At 36.5% G+C, this 13,820-nt stretch overlaps 1 long non-coding RNA gene across 1 annotated transcript; it reads left to right on the top strand.

Moving 5' to 3' along the window:
• Positions 1 to 4,382: 4,382 nt before the first annotated feature.
• LOC139732193 (uncharacterized) lies at positions 4,383 to 9,203 on the top strand. Its single transcript, XR_011711012.1, has 5 exons — positions 4,383 to 4,425; positions 6,636 to 6,779; positions 7,383 to 7,489; positions 7,907 to 8,055; positions 9,014 to 9,203. It is a non-coding gene; the product is annotated as an uncharacterized lncRNA (long non-coding RNA).
• Positions 9,204 to 13,820: the final 4,617 nt, after the last annotated feature.

A 13,820-nucleotide genomic window follows, 5' to 3' on the forward strand; every position in this document is an offset into this window, starting at 1 on the left:
TGTTTTTTGTTAACATTGTGCAGAATGCATTCAATGCCATTCAGTACAATTCAATAAAAAGCCCTCTTTTTTATTATCAACAGCGAATATGAGACTGCAAGTACAAATAGCTTTCGATGAATGGCTGTTGTCACTCGTGTATATGTTCTCCAAAATTAAGATTAAAATGATCAAAGTAGGCCTATATATTCAGTTGTACCTTGTTCTTGCCTGTTATTTGTGAGGATAGACACATAGAACTATTATGTACAGACAGACATCCACACGAACATGATATGAACCTATTACACAATCCATACAGAAAGATAAAGAATAACATGCGATAATAGCCATCACGTGTCGCAATAGCAATATCCTTTTGATTGACCATTTTTTTTTTGGACATCAAATGACCGGATTTATAATCGCAATCAGTTCGGTTACTGGGGTAAGAACGAGTATTCATACTTATACTGTGTGTGTCACAATGTTCAAGGCTAAACAGGATTGCAGGATAATGATGTCATACCATAGACCTTCATTGCCAAAATTTTGCAGGGAAGTCCAAAGTGACTAAAATCGATCAAGAGAGTGGTGAAGGCGAATGAAGTTCACCGTTTTTTGCGGGGTTTTTTTAAACTACAAACACACACACCATAACTGTCTGAACACACGACAATGAAACATGTTTGTTCATTAAGAGCAATGATTTCAAGAAAATGAAAATGAATAATAGAATAAATGAAAATACAAATGAATGAATAAATAAATAAATAAATAAATAAGTAAATGAATATGAGTGAATGAAAAAATTGAATGAATGAATGAATGAATGAATGAATGAATGAAGAGAGGTCTTCTACGTAGAGGTCTTCTACGTAATGTAGGTTGTAATTCTCTTACACGGGACCCTTAGCTAATTTCAGAGGGACAGAATACCTGATTTTTGACATTTCAGAAATCATTTTCCTGCATAATATTTGCTGGTATCACGCATACACCCTATAATCATTTCGATAGACGCTGTTCTATTTAGAACTTTTGGGGGGTATGCAATTCAAATATTTTATTTAATTAAGCGTTCTTTGTTAGTGTTTTGATTTGTTTTTGTCGAGGTTTTTATTTAGAAAGAGGAGCCAAGATCTGATAGTTTTGTTATTCTTATCTTTTCCAAACTGTATTGGGAGTCAGACTCTCATGAGAGAAATGCAAAAAAAAAAGCAAGCAAACAAACTACAACAAACAAATAACAGATAAATCGGAATGTGATTGACGGCGATTAAGCTTGTTGGATGTCATTCTTTCTTTTCATCCGTAAACTTAAAGCCTCATTTTTTTAAATGAAGAGGAGATTGTTGAAATAATAAGAAAAAATGTAATGTGCCCATCAGTGGATTATGTTTTTGTTATTATTTTCATAAAATGTATGTCTTGCAAAGGTTTGAAAACATATATCACGTAATAATTATTATCATATAAGCAGGGCCTTATTTGAAAGATTCGATGACTAAAACATTTTGCATTTACAGTAAAAAGCGAATACTTCAGAACATACTATAAAGTACTTTACGAAATTTCTATTCATTGGATTGGTTATGTTTCTTCCCCATAAAACAGTACTCAAACATGTACAAGGAGGGAATTTTGATGTAGTAGAGAAATGAGAAAGTTAAATGTCTGGAAACTATACATTGAAAAAAAAACATTTAGAGGAATTCAAATTTTACTTGATGCAAAATCTGTTTTGAAATGGCTGAGATATCTCAAAACAAAATAAGACAAAGCAATTTGTGGGTTCCACCTTTTATTAGGATCGCTTTGTTTTGATTATCTCAACCATTTTAAACCAATAAAACTGATATCAAATAAAATTTGCGTTCCCCTTATAATATTATGCTCTTTCATTTCTCATTATCTAAAAAAAAAATGTAGAATCATTAAAAAAAAAAAACTTTGGAAAACCTGAAGCCCAGTAATGTGTGATAAGTCATTTAATTGCTTTTTTTTTTTGCCTGTCGTACAAAAAAAAAAAAAACCCGAAGAAGAAGAAGGAGGAGAAGAAAAAGAAGGAGAAGAAGAAGAAGAAGAAGAAGAAGAAAACACCCCACAGTCTGTGCCAAGCAGTCCAGGGGAAGGGAGGGGAAATTTTAATCTTTCGGGAAAGTCTAGGGGTAATATCCAGTTTCTCGTCTGATACAGTATCTTTTACTTCCCCGGGCTGCACGGACATGACGACGCACTGAACGTCAGATGAAAACAATAGCAATACCAGCTTTGAGGGGAAAACTGATTAAAAACACTTACATCAGAGCAATGACAGATAAAACACAAAATTTCTGATCATGTTATGGTTTGTTATTTTTGTTCCATTGATACGTTTATTTTATTTTTTTCCGTCGGTTATGTTATATTTTTGTTAGTTGCATTTCCATCTAACCTATTCCTCACAGTATGCGCTTCCTTTCGCTTTGTGATAGTCCTATATCTTTATTAATTTTTAGCTGCATGGCGCTTTAAATAACATAACGCGCATGATTTCTGTTTGTGAACAGCCCTTTATCCTTCGTCCGTTGTCAACCCATAATTTTGTTCTGCTATGTTATAGTCTTGTTCACCTGTTTTGCTTGTTTGTTTCTATATGTTTTCTCCGCTCGACTTCTCCTTTTCCCTCTTTACCCTATTGATCTTATTGATCATTGGATTTAAAGGATTCACTACAGGTAATTGTTCTGTCACGGAATGGACTAGGCCTCTCGAGGCTGCGAGAAAGACAGAGCCGGATTGTCAAGAAGATGCAACCCAGAACAACAACAACAACAACAACAACAACAACAACAACAATAACCAACAAATAAGTAAGTAAATAGATAAATAAATGAAAATCAGGCGGGAGGTACGTTTTACTGACGCCAGGCCTGGAAGCCCTCATGGAAAGTAAAACGAAAGCAAGCCAAAAAGATACAGAAACCCGCTACACGTAGATGGCGTCAATATTCTGCACTAGAATTGTACGCCACAAAACTTAACAACAACGACATCAACAACTGAAGACCCATCTGAGCATAAACTGTATTATATCCCTCAAAGTCTCTTGCCATAGGATTACACAGAGCACGAACATGGTGTAGTTTTACTAGCTAGCTACGAGCAGCTGGATGCGGTGCAATTGGTTACTAGCCAGCGTGATATAGTACTTTTGGGAATCCACGATCTGCACCCATCGTGATCGTGTGATCGATATCTACATTTCTCACTTTTATACACGCAGTGCGCATGCGCGTAGTAGCGATACTTTTGAGCGACAGTCCTGTGGCTTGTAGCTAGCTAGCGCTAGGAGCAGCGCGGTGTAGCCTCATGGCGCTATTTACAGTCACTACTGTTACAACCAATACTACAGAAATCTGTGGTGCGATGGCGTGTGTGTGTGTGTAACGTTAATGTGATCAATGCATTCAGCTCAATTGACAAAGTGACTGCTTCAAGTAACGGAGGAATGATCGCAGGAGGACACCATATCAGGTGCAAATTAGGAATAAACTAAAACCGATTTTGGAGATGATCTGGGTAACGAAGCCGCTTTAGGCCTACTTTTAACGTAGTCCTGGACCTCCTCGACCTTTCGGAGTTTTGCACGCTGTCATAGTGTAGCTCGTGTGTGTAGGAATCAACGTTGTAATACTCGGTGGCCTATACTAGTAGACCAGCCAAACCTCAAAAAAGGCTCTAGATAAGGATTCGACGGCATTTTTTGTTAATGCTCCGTTCTCATACTGAAAGTCTTGCAAAAATACTAAGGAATAGCGTACGGCCGGATGTCAAGCGTACTTTTGCCGAAAAATGTCATTTTTACCCCAAAATTCAGAAGCATGTCAAAAATCACGATTTTGATTTTTTGCTTGCATTCAATTCATATTTGAAAGATCATGAGTTTCAATTGTCCCTTTTAATGAAATTGCAGTTTAAATGTGTTTCTTTAGCATTTTAAAAGGTTATTTTGTACAGCCATATATGGGGCTCTCAAATGTTTGGGTGTTGTTTTCTCGAAATAATATTCACAGATTAATTAACGTTCTGTAAAGTTTGTTTTTCCAAGCTAATTAGATGATCTTCCAAAAGTAATTTAATGGTTTATAAAACTACAAATGCTTCTTTAATTGAATGTGTCAATATCATTTCTAGTTTTCTTGAAGAAATCTTTACTTTTAATCAAAACTCTGAACTTGCAGGAACTCAGAAAATGCATTTTCCGAGCATTTTCCAGTAGCCCCGCGCAGCTTGTGTGCGCGCGAATACTTAATACGTGTGCGTACGTCTACCACGCACTACCCCGACGATCTAGCTACATTGTGTATACAGGTAAAATCTCTCGCGCGAGAGCTAGAGCTGCATGTTTCGGTCGTTGAGTTGGAAACGTGGTGACTGGAAAAGGGACTATTTCCTTCGAATGTAAGTGACTTAGTAAATAAATACATAGTTCCTTATTGCACTGCATAACGGAACTTAAAAATCTGTTTTAACCTATTAGTTAGATATACAACTTTGATCTGAGACTTGGTTAATATCAAGGTTCAAGCGCTAGTACTACGTTAGGCCGATGTCTTTAATTACTGTATTTCGCACCGATCCCGTTGGCGCGGGCATGCCTACACCAACCCCCGGGCCGCCACCCGACCGTGCCGGCGGTGTTTGTTAGTGGAACAGCGATTATTCCGTAAAGCACGTCTTGACACGGTGCGAAAAGAGGCCTAACAAACATTAGGTCTACGTCTAGATTTAGGTGTCTTGTTAGTTCGATCTAGGTTTGTAATTTATGGCCTCATCACATGCAGTTGGACTGAATCCTCGTCTACTGTTGGGTCTAATCTATCTAACGGTAATACACTCTCTCTAACTGTTAATACTAACGTTAGTGTTAGACATTCTAGCTAGTAGGGGTAGTGTTACTCTAACGACGAATGATATTGTTAGTGCTAGAATGTACGGCTACGCCTGTTATTATGCCAAAACAATTCAATCGGGCTAGGCCCTATGACACTAGTAGTATAATCACAATGAACTTAACACCTAACGTTAGCACATTAGCAGTTGTATAACGTGGACAGTACAGGTCCACTACTACTAACGTTACTGCGCTGGTTAGATGTATTTCTATTTGTAGGGCTAGAGCCAGGTCCAGGGCAAGGGGCTGTAGACTATACAGAAGATGTAGATGTAGATCTACCAACGTTTAGAGTCTAATAGTAATATACTAGACCTACAATATAAAATCTAGGGCCGGGGTCTGAAGCATAAATAGCTGGCATCTGGAATTAGGATCTAGGTCTAACCTTAGTCAAGATCTGGGCCACTGATTCTACCTAACGTTAGAGGTTTCTAGTAATCTACTACTCATATCTAGGCAGTTTTGTTGTAAAGACCCAGCTTACTAGGCCTAGCTAGACCTAAGTTTAGGCATCTAGAGGTTCTAAAATCTATGCATAATAATTATACTATATATGCATGGGTGTATGCAAGGGGGGGGGGGGTCGGGAGGGTCGTACGACCCCCCCCCCCCAAATTTTCAAAAGGTCCACTTTTTGTAAGAGACATTTTTGGAGGGCTTTTTACCCTATATACAATCAAGAAAAAACAAGTGACCAAGTGGTGTTCCAGCAAATTGTCAAAAACCTCGTAAATTTCGTAAGTTAATTTAATGGCAATGCCATACCTTATTTCTAAGTCGCACTGCCATGCCGAAAAAGTAACTTTTGTATGCACCAAATGGCCCCATTTTAAGATATAAAATTCAAAAACTCCCTACCGTGGGAGGGGGGACACCCCCCTCCCACACCCTCCCCCGGTCGGTCGCTCCGCTCCCTCGCAAAAAAGGTCAAAAAATTTTGATTACGACCCCCCCCCCGGAAAAAATCCTGGATACACCCCTGATATGTAGGCTAACTTTGATCAAAAAGTTCATGTTAGATCTAACATTAGAAGATCCTAACATTAGCTCTAACGTGAATTATCTAGGCTAATATTAGTCTCTAGAGCAGAGGTCTAAGGTTGATTCCACTCTTTCTGGTATTTGTAGACCTGTGGGTTCAGAAAAAGAGTCTAGGATTTAGGCCGAGGTGTTTTATATAAAAGCGAGTCTACAACCAAGTGATCTTGCCATTCGAATATGCCTGAAAGAGAGAGAGAGAGAGAGAGAGAAAGTGTTCAGTCCTGACTGCCAACCTCTCCTAATCTGTGAATCATTTACATGTACTCTTCTAGTTTACAAATAGATCTAGTCAAAGAGAAACTATTTAGAAATGTCTTTACTCATAAGTACCAAGTTCTTATGTTAATGTCTCAAAGAATAAAGGTTCATTTGAAAAAATGTAAATATTACATTTTTAATGGATCATTTATACCGACTCACTGAAACCTAAATATCTTCTTCTTTTTTAACTTTTTAAAAAGCTAAAAAAAAAAAAATATCATCTTAATGAAAGAGATATATTTTTAGTTATAATTGATTTGCATGGGAAACAAAGAAAATTATGTCAATGTCAAGATGCCTTTTCAAAACAATTAAATTTCAAATTGATTTTATTTTTTGTTCACTATTAGCTTATGCTCTGCTTTAAAGATGAAAAAAAAATTATTTGAGTCATGTTGATTTCTGTTTTCAGCTAGATGTACCAACAAGTGGACAGACTGAGTCTTGTCTTCAAACTTCACCAAAGAGAGAGACATATGCCTATTCTGACTTGCCAAAATCTAATTGTAAAGACTGAGCTCTTTCTACCTGCAACAAATTGCAGAACAACCAGAAGGTAAGAAACGGTAAATGTCTTAAATAGCGGTCTAATTTGAAATATCTTTTAAATACTAACTTACTAAGTGTTTGATTATCAAATGTATCACTTCAGTGCCCAGTTGAAAATAATGCCAAATCTAAATACATTGAGTATCAAATATTCCTATTCCATTTGAATAAATTGTAACAAGCATGTTTTCGCTTTGACAGTTGCATTACAATGCAGTGTACAAATACTTTGCAAACAAAGAGAGGAGAATAATCTTATACACGTGTATCTCCATTTATATAATAAGGGGAGCAAATCTATGATCGGATGTGTATTCTTGTTTTCTTGTAAATTCATTGCATGTTCTATTGTAGAGGATCATATGAAAGAACAGTATTCTATCTACTGAAGATGAGATCATATAAAAATCAAACATAAATGTAATCAAGTAAGATATTATATGTAATGAAATATTTCTCAACCATGTCAATTGGCACAAGTGTTTAATGTGTGCACAAATGAAAATACGTCTGTAGTCAAAGATCAATTAACTTTCCATTGTTATTATGTTGCGTTAAGTATGACGTAAGGGTGATATGCTGTGATGTATTGTTCTTTATATTTATCAAGGTGTCACCAACAAATGGACATGCTGAGTTTGAGATCACATCCACTAGAGTGAGGGGGAGATAGAAAGATGTCTTGACTGCGATGTGAATGCCCTTTCCAGCTCAGAAGTAAGTGTCATCGATTTGAAATTAGGAATATCATCTCATGAATACAAATCGATTTATGCAAGGAAATCATATCCTAATCCACATACAAATGAGAGCATGATACAATCAAATATTTGTGTACAGGAATTACAGGTGTCAAGATGACTTCCATCCTACATAATTCATTTTCAGTAAGATATGGCTTTAGAGCATCAAAGATGATAATAACAATGACATGATTAATGTATTACATGTAAGACAAATTAATGTTGACAGTGACCTGAAGATCCAAAATCTCATACTAAGGGATTCATGAGATCGTGATGATTAATTCTAATTCATGATGAATGTGTTTGTTTATGTTGCAGTATGATTATCCTGTTTCACTCATAAAAATGATAACTTATTTAAGTTTTTGTTAATTGTATTTTCGACCAGAATTAGCACAAAGTGGACAAAATGGACCCTGCAAACCACAGCCAACTACGGACAAGAGAGAGAGAGAAAAAAAAGAAAGAGAGAGATGTCCTGACTACCAACCTCTAATCTGTGCATCCTGCACTCTATTTCGAAAGGAAATGTGGGAGGTAAGCAATAATACATGTACATGTAAAATGTAAACCCCAAATATGTTGGAATATTTTGTCAAGCCTTTGACATCTTGACCAAATTTTTGACTGTCGATCGTTCATTGGGCAGAAAATTAACGCATGTTTTGCTAAATGAATGCAGTACTGCATATGCATGTAGTCAATCACTCCAACAACGAAGATTTACATGAATTAACGCTGATTATTATTTTTTTTTTTAGCCTCTGTCAAAGATGGTTGCAGGAGTTTTTATGTTGTTGCAGTCATCATTCACACGCACATCTGTCCTATTCTCATCTTGCAATAACTTAACATTTACTCAGCAGATCATCTTCAACTTTGGTTTTATACAGAAGAGATGATTACCTGCTGAGCCTTGTACAAGTAGCATTTTAGTTATTGTTGTGATTTTGCTGCTGATTGTAAATTACAGGGAAACCCTGATTTTTATTGACTGTAGAGCATTGCTACCATGACATTATATTTACCTTCGGATGGCAAAGTTACCATAACCTCTAAGCAATTTGACTTTGATTAGTTATGAGGGTATTGATGTGAAAGGTCACAGGGACATTATATGCACGAAAGTGTTGAATGTATCCAGTTGCAGTATCAGGCAAGCACTACCTTGAAATTCTTCTGAATGGAATAAAAAGCTTAATGGAAAGAATTGGATATTTGGATCATGAAAGTTTCCTACATTTTATATTTCATCGTGTACTCACGGTTAAATTGCTACAATTAGGATCTACTGTATAAAATAATATACTTTACAGTTTCAAGGAAACACTACATATAGAGGAAATCAAGTAACCGTATGTCTTTATTAGCCTATATGTCACTGTGTCTTCACCAAAGATTAAAATGCCCATGTCACTTTCCTCATCAAGTAAAGACAGATACACCATTCTTTCTCTCTCTCTCTCTCTCTCTCTCTCTCTCTGTCTCTCTCCAGAAACAACCCTGCCAGGCTATCCGGTCCGCATCCAGATTCCGTATGAAGGATGTCATCAGAACCTGAACTTACATGTGGAATGCATCCATCTAAACTTCTCAAATATAATCACAATGTGCTTTCAGAACTATTATAGAAGTTGAATATATAAAAGACATGTGTATATATTAGACATTTCTACTAATCCAGATTAAATGCTTCTTTTCTAATCTTTTTTTTTCTTTTTTTCCCTTAGTGATGAAGTAAAACAAGACCTGATATCAAAATGTGCACAACACTACTTGGCAAAGAGCATTTACAATATGATTTGATGTAGATCTACTTCCAATGTTGATGGCAGCATTAAAGGGATGAGGGATGGCCTACTTTTGGTTGAGATGGGGGCTGATATGGAGATTTTGTAAAATAATGAGAACCCTGTTACGAAATATTAAAGAGTAAACAATACCAAGAGGAATTCCAAATTTATTTGTTAAAAATTGGTTTTGAAAAGGCTGAGATGTACAAAAACAAAGAGGTCCTAATAAAGGTGGCACCCATTTCTAATTATTATCATTCTGTGTCACTTTTTAAAAAAATTTCTCGGCCGTTTCAAAACCAAGAACTTTAATCAAACAAACTTCAAATTATTCTAAGAATTTGATGCTCTTTCATATTTCATAAGTTGTTTTTATTTGCTTGCAAAAAGTTAAAGTCTGAATCTCCATCTCAACCAAAACTATACCATGCCTTTGAGACTCACAGTTACAAGCCGCATACTAGTAGTTCATGGAAATTGATCCTGTTATTTCCTTTGAAGCCCAAACGCCAACATTTTAATCCTGTCAGATTGGAATGTCTTTTGTTTTTGTTTTTATGGGGGGGGGGGGCAGCAAAAGGGAAGTGAACTTTGCCTTTCTTCATCAGATGGAGGAAAATATGTGACATGTTAGTCAGAAAAAAAAAAACTGCACGTTGAAGTGCTTAAAAAGAGAAAATTTCACAAAGTAACAGTTGGTGAATCTGAAGGGAAATAGCATAGAGCATGTTTTTTCTTTTCTAGTTTAAGATATAAAAGAATAGTATGTAGCTTAAAGGAACGAACATAAGTAAAATGTTTCAATCCAAACGCCAAGTACAAGAAGTAGTGAAAAGAAAATGTACTGGTCAAGATGTATGTTTTGCCAGGTTTTCTTTCACATGTGCCATAATTGTCATGATGTTGGTAATACTGTAATATATGTTAGCTATTCAGGGCCCCAGCAATGTATTCTGGTACTTGGAATGAGGGAAAGTATTAGAGGGAAATACCGGTACCATGCATTTTGGAGAGGTGATTTTTTTTTCTTCATTGAGAGACGAGTATTCAGTACAGATACCTTATCACACTGGTCTGCAGAACACAAAAATAATATCAGACTAAAAGTAGATTTTTAAAAATTTGGCAGTCACCATTCTAATTTAGTTGTACATTGACGAAAGTTCAATGCAACAGCGTACAGTCATAATTAGCTAGGATATGTAACCACAAATTTTTAAAAAGATAGAGATATTGAAATATTGCTTAAAGAGAACATTTTGTTTTTCTAACTGGTGTAACGTTTGTGATGCTGGACACATTATAGTATATGTCACATTAAAAAAAAAATTGAGGCTGTCAATGCAGTTAATGTAGTCAGCGCAATTTGTATTGTTTTTCAAACTCTTTTGATGTATATCACAGAGATTTGTTCATGAAAGACATTTTCACTGAGGACTCATTCTTTTCTAAAGCTTTTAATCATTTAAGAAGATTGCTTTCAGATGGATTTTTTTGTTTGTTTTTAGATGTCCACAAATGGAGACTGAGGTTCTTTACCTTTCAAAACGAAATACTGTTGAAGAGAAATAATTATATATATTTTGCAGGATTCAAGCATGTTCTTACTGTGTATGGTATTCTAATCAGCATTTTGGTAACCAGCAACATAGATGTCAAGTGCTGCTATTCTAGTAAATGTACGCTAATGGCAAATCATTGCTTTAAAAAAGAGAAATTGCCTCGTTTACTGTTTACTGTATTTCATTCGTGAACGCTGTTTGAGACGGTGGTTGCGGGCGTGTGCACATTGTGTAGTACGTTTTGTTGGTTGACTGGGAATTTAGAGTGTTGGTGATAACTGAAATGATTTTTTTTTTTCACAAATTTGTGATAATATAGAAAAAAAAATCGAATTGCAAACAAACAAGTTGTTACATGTCTGCTCCAAGGACATAGAACTTGGCCAAGGATTAATATAATCTGCAATATAGACTCGATGATATAACCGACTTAATGATGGGAAGGGGAAATAAAGCTGTTATTGCATTGTACGCATTTCAATTCTACTTCCTTTTCGCTTCTTATTTTCTCTTTTGAGGGTGATGTTTGCCTTACTTTTTCAACACAAATCCGGGATACATAATAACATTTTTATGTCGCCGACTAAGTGTGCGTTCCAAACAACGTTCATGTCAACAATCAACCATTCATAAAAGAAAACATTTAGTATAAGTCTTCTGCGGGAGAATAAATCAAAATAAAATGCAAACACCTCGCCTTAGAACATTACAAAAGTAAAAGCGATTTCGTGCCTATCCCTTGCAGGGCTCCGTTTCAGGGCCTGAGAATGCAAACTATATAGCATTACGAATTCCAAAGCATTCTCGGGGGAAGGGGTGAGTATGCAGGATGGGAGATTTGGTATCGTAATTTTTTCCCAGTAACATTGTGATTTGTTATCACGGTTTCCATGACAACCATTTCCGAACATAGTAAACAATTTTTATATACTCTTAGGTTTCATTGTTAAACATAGATTAGTTAGATTGACACATTTTTCACACAAACACAAAATGTTTCAACACTTTCGTACGTTTTACAATTATGAATATTTGAAAATTTCAGGGAGTGACCTAATGATGATCAGTTGCCATGGTAACAACACTACTGATTTTATTTTTTTTTGGGGGGGGGGTGGGGGGGTGGGGGGGTGGGGAAGAAGCACCTTTCAGTCATATCAAGGTGCCACAAAGGGTTTTGCAGTCAGCTATCCAACCTGTCCGATTGACTTCGCCAACTATGTAAGATAAATACCTACACGCACTATACCATGTACAATATATATGGGCTTACGCTATACATTCGATTTTTCATTCAAAATGCGCGTCCGGTAAAAATACATCGTCCCATTTAGGATAACATAAAACGAGTTATCTTTCGCCTTATCTTGTAATTTCTTTGCTGCATAAGATATCAGAATATATATTATATTTCGGAAATAATAAAAACTTTTGAATAGATTGATTTAGGTAGTTTAAGTTAAAAAACTTTGAAATATTGGTAGATTTTACAAAGTACAATTTTGAGTAAATCAAGTTTTTATGTTTCATTGTGCCATATGTGCGTGTAAAAATTCTACATTCAAATGCATATTAGTCAGGTTCTAAACTTGAAATGGAAGATAACACATTTCTAGTTTGAAAGGTACTTATCAACCATTACTTATTTCGGTAAAAAAATAAAAATCGTGATTTTTACATTCTTTCAAATTTTGTGCTAAAAAAGACATTTTTCGGCAAAAACGCGCTTGACATCCGGCACGTACCGCTAAGCTTGAGTATTTTTGCAAGACTTTCAGCTGGAAAACTTAGCATTAACAAATTTTGCCGTCCAAAGTAAAAAAAATCGTCTTGGCTGGCCTACTATACAGTATACAGCGCAGCGGTGTCGTTCGCTACGCGCTGCACGCACTGCTGCTGCACTGCTACGGCCAACAAATCGTTCAGGAAACCTGCACATTTTTTCCAAAAGGGAACCGTCATCACTCTAGTAAAATGCTCGAGAGGGATATAAAACAAATATCGACTGCTTTCTTTCGGGCCATGGTAAAACTATTTGACCTCGGTGATTTCTCAACAGTGCTATGTCCCTCGACTTCGTCTCGGGACATAGCACTGTTGAGAAATCACCTCGGTGCAAATAGTTTTACCATTCTCCCTCTGCAGCAGTCGATATTTTGTATACTATCCCTTGTTAAAAGTGTAACCTTCGAAGATGCATATAGTGTCTTGCTTGTACTGAATAGGTTTTGCCGGAAAAGCTGTAATCCGCTCTATAGTCCCCCTTCTCTCTCTCTCTCTCTCTCTCTCTCTCTCTTTAACTAACGCTATGCAGAGTGGATATTGTAGAAATCAAGAGCGACAACCATACATGGGTAACTCTATACGAATAGGGCTGAACAGATAGTTGCACAACTTGAAAAGTTGCCAGATCAATGGTTCTGTACAGTTTTTGTGTGTCTGATAGAGAGAAACGTTATATACAGAGACTCCAACCCCAAGCACCTTCTGATCGGGATTCTCCCGCCTGGAAACCCCTAGCAACGGGAGACTCCAATTTGATGTGCGCGAAGTTCCTTGCTCTAGGGTTGCAGATGCTCCCTCGTGCTATCTAAGGCTTATTTTTTTCAACATACAATGATTATTAAGTAAGAAATCATTTCAAGCGGGAGACACAGAGCCAGGGCGGGAGAAGAATTTACTCTCAAGCGGGAGAATGTGAGATTATTGTCAAAAAAGAGGGATTTCGGCGGGAGATCCCCCGTCGAAAACGGGAGAGTTGGAGTCTCTGTATATAAGTTCTTATAGGCTGCATTTTAATTGTTGTACATATTTACTGACTACTCCAACGCATTGTACGGATACAACGTTTGCATGGGTCCCCTGTGCGCTCGTATGTGTAATATACCATTCTTTATGCGCACGTTACTGGCTCTCTGTGCGGTAAAAAAAAAGACAACAACAAAAA

The sequence above is a fragment of the Diadema antillarum genome, unplaced genomic scaffold (genome assembly GCF_040938485.1).
Source record: "Diadema antillarum isolate AM-2024a unplaced genomic scaffold, OU_Dant_1.0 seq00000406_RagTag, whole genome shotgun sequence".
Taxonomy (NCBI): Eukaryota; Metazoa; Echinodermata; class Echinoidea; order Diadematoida; family Diadematidae; genus Diadema; species Diadema antillarum.